Source organism: Tasmannia lanceolata, unplaced genomic scaffold, assembly GCF_043159265.1.
Source record: "Tasmannia lanceolata isolate RefF3 unplaced genomic scaffold, GAP_Taslan_0.1 ptg000018l, whole genome shotgun sequence".
Lineage (NCBI taxonomy): Eukaryota > Viridiplantae > Streptophyta > Magnoliopsida > Canellales > Winteraceae > Tasmannia > Tasmannia lanceolata.
The window spans coordinates 50462904-50476006 of NW_027518695.1; the positions used below are offsets into that span (position 1 = coordinate 50462904).

General features: G+C 40.6%; 1 long non-coding RNA gene across 1 annotated transcript; it reads left to right on the forward strand.

Annotated features, from left to right (window-relative positions):
- The first annotated feature begins 2185 nt into the window (after positions 1–2185).
- Positions 2186–7130, forward strand: LOC143850928 (uncharacterized). Its single transcript, XR_013236113.1, has 2 exons — positions 2186–2906; positions 6598–7130. It is a non-coding gene; the product is annotated as an uncharacterized LOC143850928 (long non-coding RNA).
- Positions 7131–13103: the final 5973 nt, after the last annotated feature.

A 13103-nucleotide genomic window follows, 5' to 3' on the forward strand; every position in this document is an offset into this window, starting at 1 on the left:
TTGCAGGATGGCCAGAGAAGTAGGATTTTGGGTAGATTTGGCATAACATGGGTCTTCCCATATGTTAATCAACCTCTTAGTGGGCTGGTCCTACATCCCCTAACTGTTAAAAAAAAAAAAAAGTTTTAGAATTTAATCTTGCTGGCAACATTATGGGTCCTCTGGAAGGAATGAATTCTCGGATTTTTAAGGGCTTTGTTAATACTACGCATTTTATATACTAACATGATCACCTTAACCATCGCTTGGGTAAAGAAACTCCCAAGCTTCAAGTTCGTGTTAGCCTGTGATCTATGGAATGGATGGAGAGATATGCTTCAGCCGCGAGCAGGTGACGTCTCCATCTCTTGGATGGGATCCACTAGACTCTAGAAAGATGAAATTCAACTTTGATGAATCTAGCTTTAGCCACCCTGAGCCATCAGGAGTAGGAGGCCTATTGAGAGATGAGTAGGGAGCTAGCGATGAGGTGTGTCTTCTCAGGACCTATTGGAATCACAAATTTCAATGAAGTGGAGGTGAGAGCGGTTCTCCAGAGCATGAGGATCATAGAGAGTACTATCATGGATTGGCTAATTGTAGAGGGAGATTCCCTCATTGTCATTAGGTGGCGGAACGGGAGTCATTCCTTTCCATGGAGATTTGCACATTAGTTTGATGAGATCCATGAGCGAGTGACGGGTGTAGGGGTGTAAATGAGCCGAGCCGAGCTTGGCCCACCTCGGCTCGGCTCGGCTTGTTAAGCTCAACTCCTGAGCTCAGGCTCGGCTCGGTCAGGCTCACGAGCCTTACCGAGCTCTTTAATGGGCCAATTGGGCCCCAAAATCCTACATATTTTGGGCTTTTTTGGACCTGTCCTGTACAATCAAATGATTCAAATTAAATAATTACATAACCAGTGAGGGATTTAGGGTTATAAATTATAAAATTATATATATAATATATATTTAAATATATTAAATTCTTAACGAGCCGAGCCGAGCTGAACCTGGCCTAGCTCGGGCTCGGCTTGTTAAGGATTCAAGCCGAGCTCGAGCCTAGCCTTTACGGAGCCGAGCTTGAGCGAGCTTCCGAGCCCAAGCCCAAACTGACACCCCTAGACGGGTGCATCCATTTCCTATTGGCATGTAAAATTATCGGCCAATGACGGGTCCAACAGGTTAGCCAAAGCACGTGTTGAAATTGAAGGTCTAGAGATGTCAGATGTAGTCCCTCCTTGAGAGCTCAAAATCTTATGTATTCTATCTCTATGTTTTCTCTGTCTTATTGTACTGACTATTTCTGTCGTCAGGGTTCATCCCCATCCTTTTTCTATAAATAAATATTCCTTATCATTAAAAAAAAAAGTCATTTTCACCCATCAACTTTTACCACCAAATGCAAAGGAACAACCCTGTCATTTCAAAAGTTTAGCTAAAGAACTTACATTTCATGGGAAACAATTAATTACATATTAAGATAACTTCTTTTGTTTCATAAGATCTTAAAGAATACTTTATTTTGTTTAAAATAATAAATTTCCAATGACTAAGAAAGGGTAATTTAATCTATTAATGAAAGTGAGGGTATTTAAGTCATTCTAGTTCCCGTCTCCAACTTGGCAGCAGGTGGCCTTTTGACTTTGAACTACAACTAGTATGTGATCTTTTGTATATCCTCAAAGAAGTGGTGGTTATTCAATAGTTCACCATATCATATCATAGGTTGTATTTTTTAGAAACCCCTAACATAAATTTGCTAAACACTAGAAAATTCATTTTCACCCATCAACTTTTACCCACAAATGCAAAGAAACGACTCCTTGTCATTTCAAAATTATAGCTAAACAACTTACATTTCATGGTGAAATAAATCAACTACATACTAAAACAACCTCTTTTGTTGTATATGATCTTTGAGGTAGCGAACAAAGCCGCATACCCATCCTGACATCCCTGGTCACCAAACACCTTTCTCATCTCCCTAGCTTTGGTCCTCAATCCCTCCCCCTGTTTTTCCACCATCACCAACCTCAATGACTTGCACACTTCATCCCTTGTAAAAGACCTATCTTTCTCATTCCTCTCCACCTCTATCCCAATCTCTTTCTCTTCTATCAACCTAGCATTCAGAGGCTGATCCCCCAACATCGGCAACATGATTAGGGCCTTTCCGAACCCAAGACCCTCAATGATTGAACCCCAACCCATGTGAACAATTCCTTGACTATGGGTCCGGTCCTTGAACCCCGCTGGCAACATGTCTAAGTCATGGGGCAAGCCCGGCGGCCTTCGAAGTGCCCAAATGAAGGGCAATTGGGATTGCTCTAACCCAATTGCTATCTCTTGCACTTGTTCTCTAGTTTGTGCCACCTCGGTCCCAAATGCAACATAAACCACGGATGATCGTGCTTGTTCATCTAGCCACTTTCCAGCTTCCCAATTTTCATCCCCATAGCCCGTGTTTTCTTCTTGCATTGAGGGATGAAGCAAGCCTACTGGAATGACCGGTTTTCGGTAGATCTTTTCGAGGAGGCTTAAATAATCCGATTCGAGTTCGGTGCAGCTTTGTATACCTAAGAAGTGACAGTGTTGGAGTGTCAAACCGACTAGCTGGCCATCGGACACATTTGAACTCCATAAATTTAGATTGGGTTGCAAGACTTGTTCTCCTTCCTCGAGGTGGATGCCTTGTTCCAAAGGAAAGGGATCCCTTTGGGTGGAACCGAAAAATGATCCGATAGTGTCCGCATACTTTGGACTTCACACCACGCAGATGGAGGTCCGATTAAGGCGAACATCGTGGCATTGAATGTGCAAAAGAAGGCACATGCTACACCAAATTTATCAGCAATTCGAGGGATCCAATAAGTGTTGTAGTCATAAATTATGTAATCTGGGGAAAGGTGTTCTAAGAGAACATACAAGGTGATAAGCTCAACTTCAGCTTAAGCACAGACAAAAGAACAGAAACAGAGTCGGTTAGAGAAGAGAGGTTGAAGAAGAAGAAGAAGAAGAAGAAGAAGAAGAACAGGGAAAAGGGGAAAAATGAGTGAATATCTTTTTCGTTGTTGATTCTCTGATCGATTACAATCATATAAAGGCTAATCTAACGGACAATTACTCTCTTACCCTCCTATTTACCCAATATTCCACTATTGACCTTATTAACTAATAGATCTCCTTAATTCAACTAATGACTGTTATAATCAGTCATCCAAACAGGTTTACGAGTCGCCCTCTTTGCTCTGTTTTGAAATGCCTGTTCTGTCTGAACTTCTATACTAATATCCCTTTCTGATTCCTCATTCTCTGCTTCTGATATCTGCACCATGGTTACTTGTTCATCTGTGCTGCTATCATTGCCTATCCCATCCAAATTAACCTTGTCCTCAAGGTTGAGAAAAGGATAATCGGACTGCAATTCCTTCAAATTCTCCCAAGAAGTATCTTCAGGTAGGAGGCCGGCCCATTGTACCAAAACTTGTTTGATTGGCATATTTCCTTGCAGGACTGTTCGAGTACCAACAATAGCCAGTGGGGAAATGACGGGTGAATTGTGTACACTCTGAACAGGGAACTCGCAAACTGTTTGAGGCAGGGGTCCATAAAAGGGTTTGAGTAAGGAGACATGGAAAACTGGGTGTATTTTGCTACCATCAGGAAGTTTCAATCGGTATGAAACTTTTCCTACCTTGGCCTCAATCTGATAAGGTCCATAGTAACGTTTGTTTAGTTTCTGAGAAGGTCTGCGGGCTACTGTTTGCTGTCTATAAGGCTGTAGCTTAAGTAGAACCCAAGTCCCTACTTCAAAGTTCCTGTCAAGCCTTTTCTGATCAGCCAAACACTTCATCCGAGACTGAGCTCTATGCAATTTTGTGTTAAGAGTCGCTAACAGACTATCCCTCTGCTTGAGCTCTGCATCCACTGCTTCAACAACTGAAGAATCTGAAATATATGTTGGAATGGAAGGGGGTTTTCTTCCATAAACAGCTTCGAAAGGAGTCATTTTGATGGCTGAGTGGAAGGCAGTGTTGTACGAATACTCAGCCCACAGCAGATAACTATGCCATTTCGTTGGGTTGTCGCTGGAAAAAGCTCTTAGATATTGTTCAACGCATCTGTTCAACACTTCCGATTGGCCATCGGTTTGGGGGTGATAAGCTGACGACAAATTTAAAGAAGTTCCACTTAATTTGAATAGTTCTGTCCAGAACCTACTAATGACGATAGGATCCCTATCAGAGATGATGGTCTTGGGCATCCCATGAAGTTTGATCACCATGTCTGTGAACAATTGGGCTACTGTAACAGCATTATAGGTTGCCTTCAAAGCGCCAAAATGCGCATATTTTGACAAGCGATGAATGACCACTAAAATGGTGGAGAAACCATTTGAATTTGGCAATCCTGTTATAAAATCCATTGCAATGTCTTCCCAAATCAATTGAGGGATGGAAAATCTGTCCTTGATAGTAATTGAGTTTAAAGCTCTGTAATCAACGCAAAATCTCCAGGAATTGTCTTTCTTTTTAACTAAAAGGACAGGGGAAGAAAACGGGCTATGGCTTGGAACAATGATCCCGCTGGTCAACATTTCCTGCACTAATCGCTCGATTTCGGTCTTTTGGAAATGGGGATAGCGGTATGGTTTGACATTGACCGGAATGGAGCCAGGATTAAACAGAAATTCATGATTTTGTAAGGAAAGTTTGACATTGACACACTTTCGATCATAGAAGCAGGATTCTTCCCTGGGAGCCTTCGATTCCCGCTTCGATTCCCGTTTCGATTCCCGCTCTGGCAACTTTGAGTAGGATTTTTTCCTAGGAGCCTTCGATTCCCGCTTTCGATTCCCGTTTTGATTCCCGCTTTCGATTCCCGCTCTGGCAACCTTGCTTTCGATTGCAGAGTAGCGAATCACCATTTCCAATGAGGACCTTGAATGGGTTTGTAGGTACAATGTCCCAATGTAATGATCTAGCAATTTTCTCCTTAACGAAATTATGAGTAGACCCACTATCAATCAAAGCATGAATGGAGTACTGATGACTTACCCCTGTAACGCGGATCGTACTAGGATTCTGCTGGCCAACTATTGCATAATAACTGACCTCTGCTGGTTTATCTTCTAATGATTCAGCAAGGTTGTCAAGGATAGCATCTTCAGTAGGTGCCATGTCTCGCATATCCTCACCTTCCTCCATAGCATTGAGGTGATATAGGCATTTTCTACAATCATGTCCGGAATGTATTTATCGTCGCAAAAGTAGCAAAGGCCTTTTTCTCTTTTAGATTTCATCTCTTCCTTCGATAGTTGTCTCGTTCGAACCGGAATTTGGCGTATCGGAGGAGCAGCGATGGCTTTGAGGGAAGGAACATTAGGTGTAGGTAACAACCCTCATCCGTCACTGCTTGATTTAGGCCAGGTTGATTTCCAGGATTTCATCAATCCTTCATATTTCTGTTCAGAGACTCTGGCGAGAGAAATTGCTTGAAAAAGTGATGTAGGTTGAGCAACTAGTATTTCTCTTTTCAAATCTGGTTTATGACCATAGACAAAGATGCTGAGGAGAAAAGCTTCGGAGACACCAGTAACTCTATTGGATAAGGATTCAAACCTGTATTGGTATTCTTCTACCGATGAAATTTGATAAATCTTCGCAAGTTGCCCTTTGTAATCTTTATATAACCGAATCGGATTTGAATAGCATCTAAAAGTCCTTTCTAGGAGTTTATCAAATTGTTGGATTTAGCCCATTGAAACCAGGAAAGAGCAGGGCCTTCGAAGTGGAAAGAGCTAATAAGAATTCTCTGATCTGCAGGAACACTGTAGTAGTTAAAAAATTGCTCTACCTTGAAGGACCAACCGATTGGATCTGAGCCATCGAATTTAGGAACATCCATTCGGATGAATTTGCTATAGGCGGGTGAAATGGCTACGATCCCGTCATCGGAATTACCCACCGAAGGATCGTCATTAGGGGGTCGAGAAGAAGAGGCCGATGGCGGTCGGATCTGGAACTGTTTGATCATATTGACCAGTTCTTCATGTTGTTGAACTTGAGTCAAACGTATCTCATTGACCTGTTGTTGATAATGCTTCAGGTGCTCGTCAATCTTCGCCTGAGCGCGCGGATTGTCGGCCATAGATCGCCAAGAAACTCAATGAAAGCGCCAATGATAAGCTCAACTTCAGCTTAAGCACAGACAAAAGAACAGAAACAGAGTCGGTTAGAGAAGAGAGGTTGAAGAAGAAGAAGAAGAAGAAGAACAGGGAAAAGGGGAAAAATGAGAATATCTTTTTCGTTGTTGATTCTCTGATCGATTACAATCATATAAAGGCTAATCTAACGGACAATTACTCTCTTACCCTCCTATTTACCCAGTATTCCACTATTGAACTTATTAACTAATAGATCTCCTTAATTCAACTAATGACTGTTATAATCAGTCATCCAAACAGGTTTTCGAGTCGCCCTCTTTGCTCTGTTTTGAAATGCCAGAACAAATGCCTGTTCTGTCTGAACTTCTATACTAATATCCCTTTCTGGTTCCTCATTCTCTGCTTCTGATATCTGCACCATGGTTACTTGTTCATCTGTGCTGCTATCACAAGGGTCCCTCGACCCCATCAAGTGCGTCCTTGAGGTATGGGACCTTGTCTCTAGGTAAGTCTATGGTGGCCTCAGCATTCTCTGGCAGGTTTGCGCTGCGAGGCAAGTGAAGTTGCACTAGATCAATGTTTTGGGATAGGGATGGAGGGATTTTAGGTAGCCTTTGGAGATTTCTTGGGGTAGAGAGGAAGGAGATGTGGTGATCCTTTTTGGCTAAGCACTTGGAGAGTTGCAAGAACGGCATCATGTGACCAAAGGCCAGCCGTGGGAACATGACAATGTGAAGCTTATCATCATAGTCCATAGTCTTTGCGAAATGCTGAACAAAGGCATGAATTGCAAAAAGGATTTGAAGACAATATATAATACACAATTTTACTTGGTGGGCACAAGGTTTTAGTGTTAGCCCAAGTTATGATCCAATTTTAGCTGGCCCCACTAAAACAATGAATTCTCAAGCTTATCCGTTTGTCTTTCTCTCCATGTACGTCTTTTTCTTAAGCCTTGGCTGTGTTTGCAGCCATCGTTCTGTTTTTTTCTTTTTTTTCTCATTATCAGTTTGTCATTACTTGTGCTCCGGCTACCATAATTTGTTTTTCTCGTGTGGGCCATAGCGGCTCCAAGACTCTCCCACAAAAGAAAGAAAAATGAGGAAAAAAAGAAGTTTCAGTGATCCATTGAAACAAATTATCTGATGGGCTCCACTGGGAGATCGATTACACTGAAAATTCACGATGAGCGAGCAATCCTAACCGTTTGATTGTTTTTTTTTTTTTGGGTTGAGGAGTGAGATTTTCTATCTATGACGCAACTATAGTGGGGATCATTAGATGGATGGACTGGTTCATAAGATCATGGCAAGGCAAGGCCAAAATTACTAGCTCTGGGCTTATTTAATTAACATTCAAACTCAAAAGATCCCCTTAAGGTACATGGTTTTCATATTTACAAGATCAGTGGGTTCATTTTTTTTTTAATCTTTTTGTCTCATTGACTAATATATATATACACTCTTGATGCATTATATTCCCTGTAATCTTTATGATTTGCTAGGGAATTTCGTGGAAAGGCATTTCGTGGCTACTTTTGCATGAGAGAACAGCCACACATGCTCACTTTTCAGCAGATTTTGTCTTATTCATTTAATTAATCTACGCTCACTTTTCAACAGATTTTGTCTTATTTAATTCATCTGAGGTGCTTGTTCGCTCATGGAAAAGTCACCCACGAAATGCCTTTCCGCGAAAGTCCCTAGCAAATCCCTATATTAAATTTGACACTGATTATGATTGATATGAATCATTCATGCAGTGGACCTCACCAATATATATATATATATATATATATATATATATATATATATATATGAGGAAAGTGAAGCTACACCGCCGGTGTAGCTAACTTAGCTACACCGCCGGCTTAAAATACAATGGGCCCACATTGTTTGGTGATCCAAACCATTCATTTGATTGGCCCTCACATAGATAGGGTGTCCACAAAAAATCAGCTCCATAGGATCATCCCAACCCTTCAAACTGTGGAGGCAAAAATGGACAAATTTGTGAAGGTTTTTACACATTCATTTTTGCCTCCACAAATCGTAGGGTTGGGATGATCCTATGGAGCTGTTTTTTGGTGGACACCCTATCTATATGAGGGCCAATCAAATGAATGGTTTGGATCACCAAAACAATGTGGGCCCATTGTATTTTAAGCAGGCGGTGTAGCTAAGTTAGCTACACCGGCGGTGTAGCTTCACTTTCCTCTCTCTCTCTCTCTCTCTATATATATATATATATATATATATATATATATATATATATATATATATAGAGAGAGAGAGAGAGAGAGAGAGAGAGAGAGAGAGAGAGAGTGAGTTCCTGGGAGTTATGTGGGAGAAAAAAATACCCTGGGAGATAGGTGGGAAAAAAAAGTCCTAGAAGTATCCTGGTAAAATAAAAATCCCATGTTTGGTTGATTGGATTATGGTGAGAAAAAAAAAACCTTTGTTTGGTTGCTTGAACTGTTGGGTAGAAAAAAATTCTTCTCAAGCTTATTTTTGATTCCTGAGTTTATTTTTGTTCCTGGGGTTATTTTGGGATGGGATGAAAAGGCAATCATTACAAAAGTGGGATTAAAAAATTCACCACACAAGCAATCATTACAAGAGTGGGATTAAAAAAAACCTAGTGCTAAAAAGCAAGCAAACATGGGATGGGACCAAAATTTAACTAACTCTTCCTGGGACAAAAACTTAACTGGCAACCAAGCGGAGCTGCCGGCGCCCTCATATAGCTTATATGAGGTGGCTCTCAACAAACATAAGGGGCCCATATTGTTAGGATGATCCAAAGCATTCATTTGAAAGGCCTCATCATAGTTAGGGTGTGTACAAAAAATCAGCTATGTGTGTGTGTGTTGGCATCAAAATCAGGCTACAACCATGTGTTGATACGTGGCAGTTAAAACCCCCGGTCGATTGCTGCACACGGCATACCAAGACAGAGTCCTCGATGTGTATTGGAACTCTCGGCCCACACGGCATCTAGGCCCAAGCGCTGCCACGTCGCCCAATCAACCAATGTCTCGAAATCCCCTGACAACGCCAAGTCCAATCATATATTAAATTACATGGAAAGGGTTTTGTTTTAGTTCAATCCATTACCAATACCTTCTTTTGTTACGTACTTGTTTTAAATTCGTGTCTCACACGGAACACTGAACTGTTCATGAACAACAGTGGGACGAGAGGGACTAGAAATGTTGTTAGGAATATCCTCACTCACAATTATGGGTGCAACTTGGGTCGGGTTTTACCCGACCCGCATTGACCCGACCCGAAAATAGCATGGGTTGGGTTTAGAAATCATGGGTCTCGGGTAGGGTCGGGTTTTAGTTTAACAACCCGGCTCAATCTTGGGTAGGGTCGGGTTTAAAGAAAAAAAACCCGAAACCCAAAACCCGACCCGACTTATGTAGGTAGTACTATGACATTTTTAATCATCTCTTGAATAACATAGCAAATTATTTTTCAATATATTGATATAATTGTTTTCATTGAGGTGATCATGTTTGTGATGTGGAACTATAGTTTCCTTCTTAAATTTATACACTTGATTACATAAATTTAGAGATTTGTGGTGTTAAGATTTGTTTTTTTTCTACAACGCATCAACGTGAAAAAACCCGACCCGACCCGAGAATTATCATGGGTAGGGCCGGGTATGGGAATCGTGGGTTTTCCTGAAAAAAACCCAATCTGACCCGACCCGACCCGAGATATTTCTCGGCAGGGTAGGGTTCTTCAAAACCCGAACCGCCCGACCCAAGTTGCACCCCTACTCACAATGGGTAACATATCAGCACTATCCCCAACATCCGACAACTCCCCCTGGCAGCCCTGCTTGGGACTAATAAGATAGGGGGGGCCATAGGTTCGAATCCTGTCACCTTGATGTGGCGTCCAATATGAAATTTGCAACGCTAACTGAAACCAAAGGCAGCGATTGCCCGGACGCCACGCCATCGTCCTATCACCCCATGTGTCAGGGAACCTCCACTTATAAAAGTGAAACCCTCATGCCAATAAGAAGATTCGATTCGAGTCGGTTCAATTAAGTTCGAACTCTTCTAACCCGGTATACAAGTGCATTGGTTCGACATGTGGTCTGCATTAGCTTAGGGGAGGTACTGGCATGTTTCGTCTTTAGTGGTAGTCTTATTTGTAATTTCTCATTTTGTGATGGCCTTTTAATCATTTTACCATAAGGGAGTTAGGTTAGTTAGTTGATGGTTGTAAGGGCTGCTTATATAAACAGTTCTCTTCTTTTTGGGGCGGACTTGTAATTTTAAAATTGGTAGTATTCCTTTCTTGTGGAGAGAGAGAGAGATGGCAAAAAATTATTACATAATATGATAACCTCTTTGTTGTATAAGGTCTTAAATGGGTATTTTAATGACCAAAAGGGTACTTTTTGGGCAAATGATGAAAAAAATGCAAAGTTTATTCGAAATTCTGAATAAAGGGTAGTAATTTGAAAATTATAAAAAAAGGGTGTGAGGTGAGAGAAAATGCGTACGAAGACAAATATACGCTTTTTTAACTTTTTTTTTCTTACTTTCGTTTTTTACCTTTTACACTGTTTTTTTTTACCTTTCTCTTCTCCGATGAGAGTTCTCACCGTCGGTGGAGAAACGACCTTTGTCACCGTCGTACGTCGGCGTAAATCTCGGTGACGCACGACCTACTCGCCGGAAAGCATCCCCTCTTGCCGCTTCTCTTCTCCGACGAGAGTTCTCACCGTCGGTGGAGAAACGACCTTTGTCACTGTCGTACGTCGGTGTGAATCTCGGTGACGTACGACCTACTCGCCGGAAAGCATCCCCTCTTGCCGGCGGAAATCAATTTCGTCCACTATTCCAAGGTAATTTTTAAACATTTCATCTAGGGTTTTGTTAATTTTGGGTTTTTTTCGTAATGGGTTAGATCTCACACACCACGAACTATGTTTGTTGGTATCTGAAGCTGTTTTAAGTGCCTCTTTGGTAGTTTGTGAGAGTAGAAGCCTTTGAAATGCTTTCCAAGGGGTTTCATTTGTATGGATTTAGAAATTTTTGGGTTTTAATGGGCTGGAACCATTAATTGTTAGAAACAAAATATTTTGATACAGGGTTTATAGGTTTTCAATGGTTGGGCTTTGATTTTGTGTTTGAAAGGGTTTCGTTGAGGGCTTTAAATGGGAATAATGACTAGGAAAATCAGAGGAGATCTAAATCCCAAGGGTAGGAGAGAAGAGTATGGGCATGGAATAGTCCTGACCAGTTTCCAATCATGTCTTTTTATAAAGTCCCCTCTCCTCGGGCAATCTATCACCTGGTGCCAAAGTGTGGCATGTCCGTATCCCTCAAAGAGGAGAAGCTTTCAGTTCCTGGGAACAACAAATAACATTCTAACTTGCAATCATAACCAAAATAGGAAGATCCATATGGCAAATTGGTGAACTCTTGTACGAAGGCAGCATAGGTGATGAACCAGTTCTTCATTCATTGTTCAATCGTAAGAGTTGTTAAATTTAAGAGATTAGTTTTTTTTATCAATATTTCCGCATGAGATGATATTTCATCAGTAGCATGGTTGAGAAGGCCACTAACCGTATAAGAAGGCGCATCTTTAGGAAACTATATCATATGCTATTATGTCATTTTGTTAAAAAACTTGAAAAGAGAATGGAAGATAGTTTAGTGATAAAGGCACATCCTTACTGGAGATGAAGATGTTAGTAATTCATAGGAAATTGTGAGGAAAGGGATTAGAGACATCAACGTAGAAGACTTGGAACAAAAATAGATAATGCAGCAGAAAGTCATAAGTCCTTGAAACAAGAAATTGGAGAAGGAAAGAAAAGCTCTCCATTGTGAAAGTAATGTTAAACCAAGGCCCCAATTCCTCAATAGTGAAAAAAGGTGAACAAGAAGAATTTAAATAGCAACAGAAGGAAGGGGTCACTGATAAAAAAAAAAAAATGTCGCAGAACTTTTGGGCAGACACGTCTTGGTTAGGACAAAAAAAGTAGAGGGTGGTGTTGTTTGATATATTTGGATTTATTGATTTTGCTTGAAATTGGATGCGTCTACGTTTGCATTTTGTGAGCCTTACCCAGAAAAACAAGAATAGCGGTGATAGGGTTGTTTGCTTTTACTTTTGAATTAGTGGTTAAAGTGTTATACAGAAGTTGTCTTAGGAAACGATTGAAGTCCAGACAGAGGAAGTTGTGTTTTTGGAGTTGAAAAAGGGTTTATTGATTTTGCTTGAAATTGGATGAGTCTACGTTTGCATTTTGTGAGCCTTACCCAGAAAAAAAGAATAGCGGTGATAGGGTTGTTTGCTTTTACTTTTGAATTAGCGGTTAAAGTGTTATACAGAAGTTGTCTTAGGAAACGATTGAAGTCCAAACAGAGGAAGTTGTGTTTTTGGAGTTGAAAAAGGGTTTATTAGGTTGAATTTAACTATCTAAGTTAGAAAATAACATGCTTCCCAAGAGTGAATGGGACTGATATTAGAAAGCCATTGACGTCTAGGTAGGAGTTAAAATTTGTCGCAAGATAGTAGAAAGGCAAAATAGAAAGGTGTTTGCGATTGCCTTAAGTTAAAATTATCTCCCCCTTTTTGATGATGACAAACAAAATTGATTATGAGGTGTGTGTGGAGTGACATAGTAGGCAAGTGAATACTGGAACTCCCCCTCAATATATGCACATAGATAAATGATAACAATTAAAAGCATATGGTGCATAAAGTCAATTGAATAGATAATCAATTTCAAACTTCTCCCCCTTTTGTCATCGACAGAAAATGGTGTAAAAAAATAAAAGCAGTTTAGGAGTAGATAAAGATTGAGTTAGGTACTCCCCCTAAATCAATGCTTATGGTATAAAAATATATAAAAATATATATAACCAAGTGATGCACATATACCTGTTCATGATCGAGATGTTGACAGATGTCAAA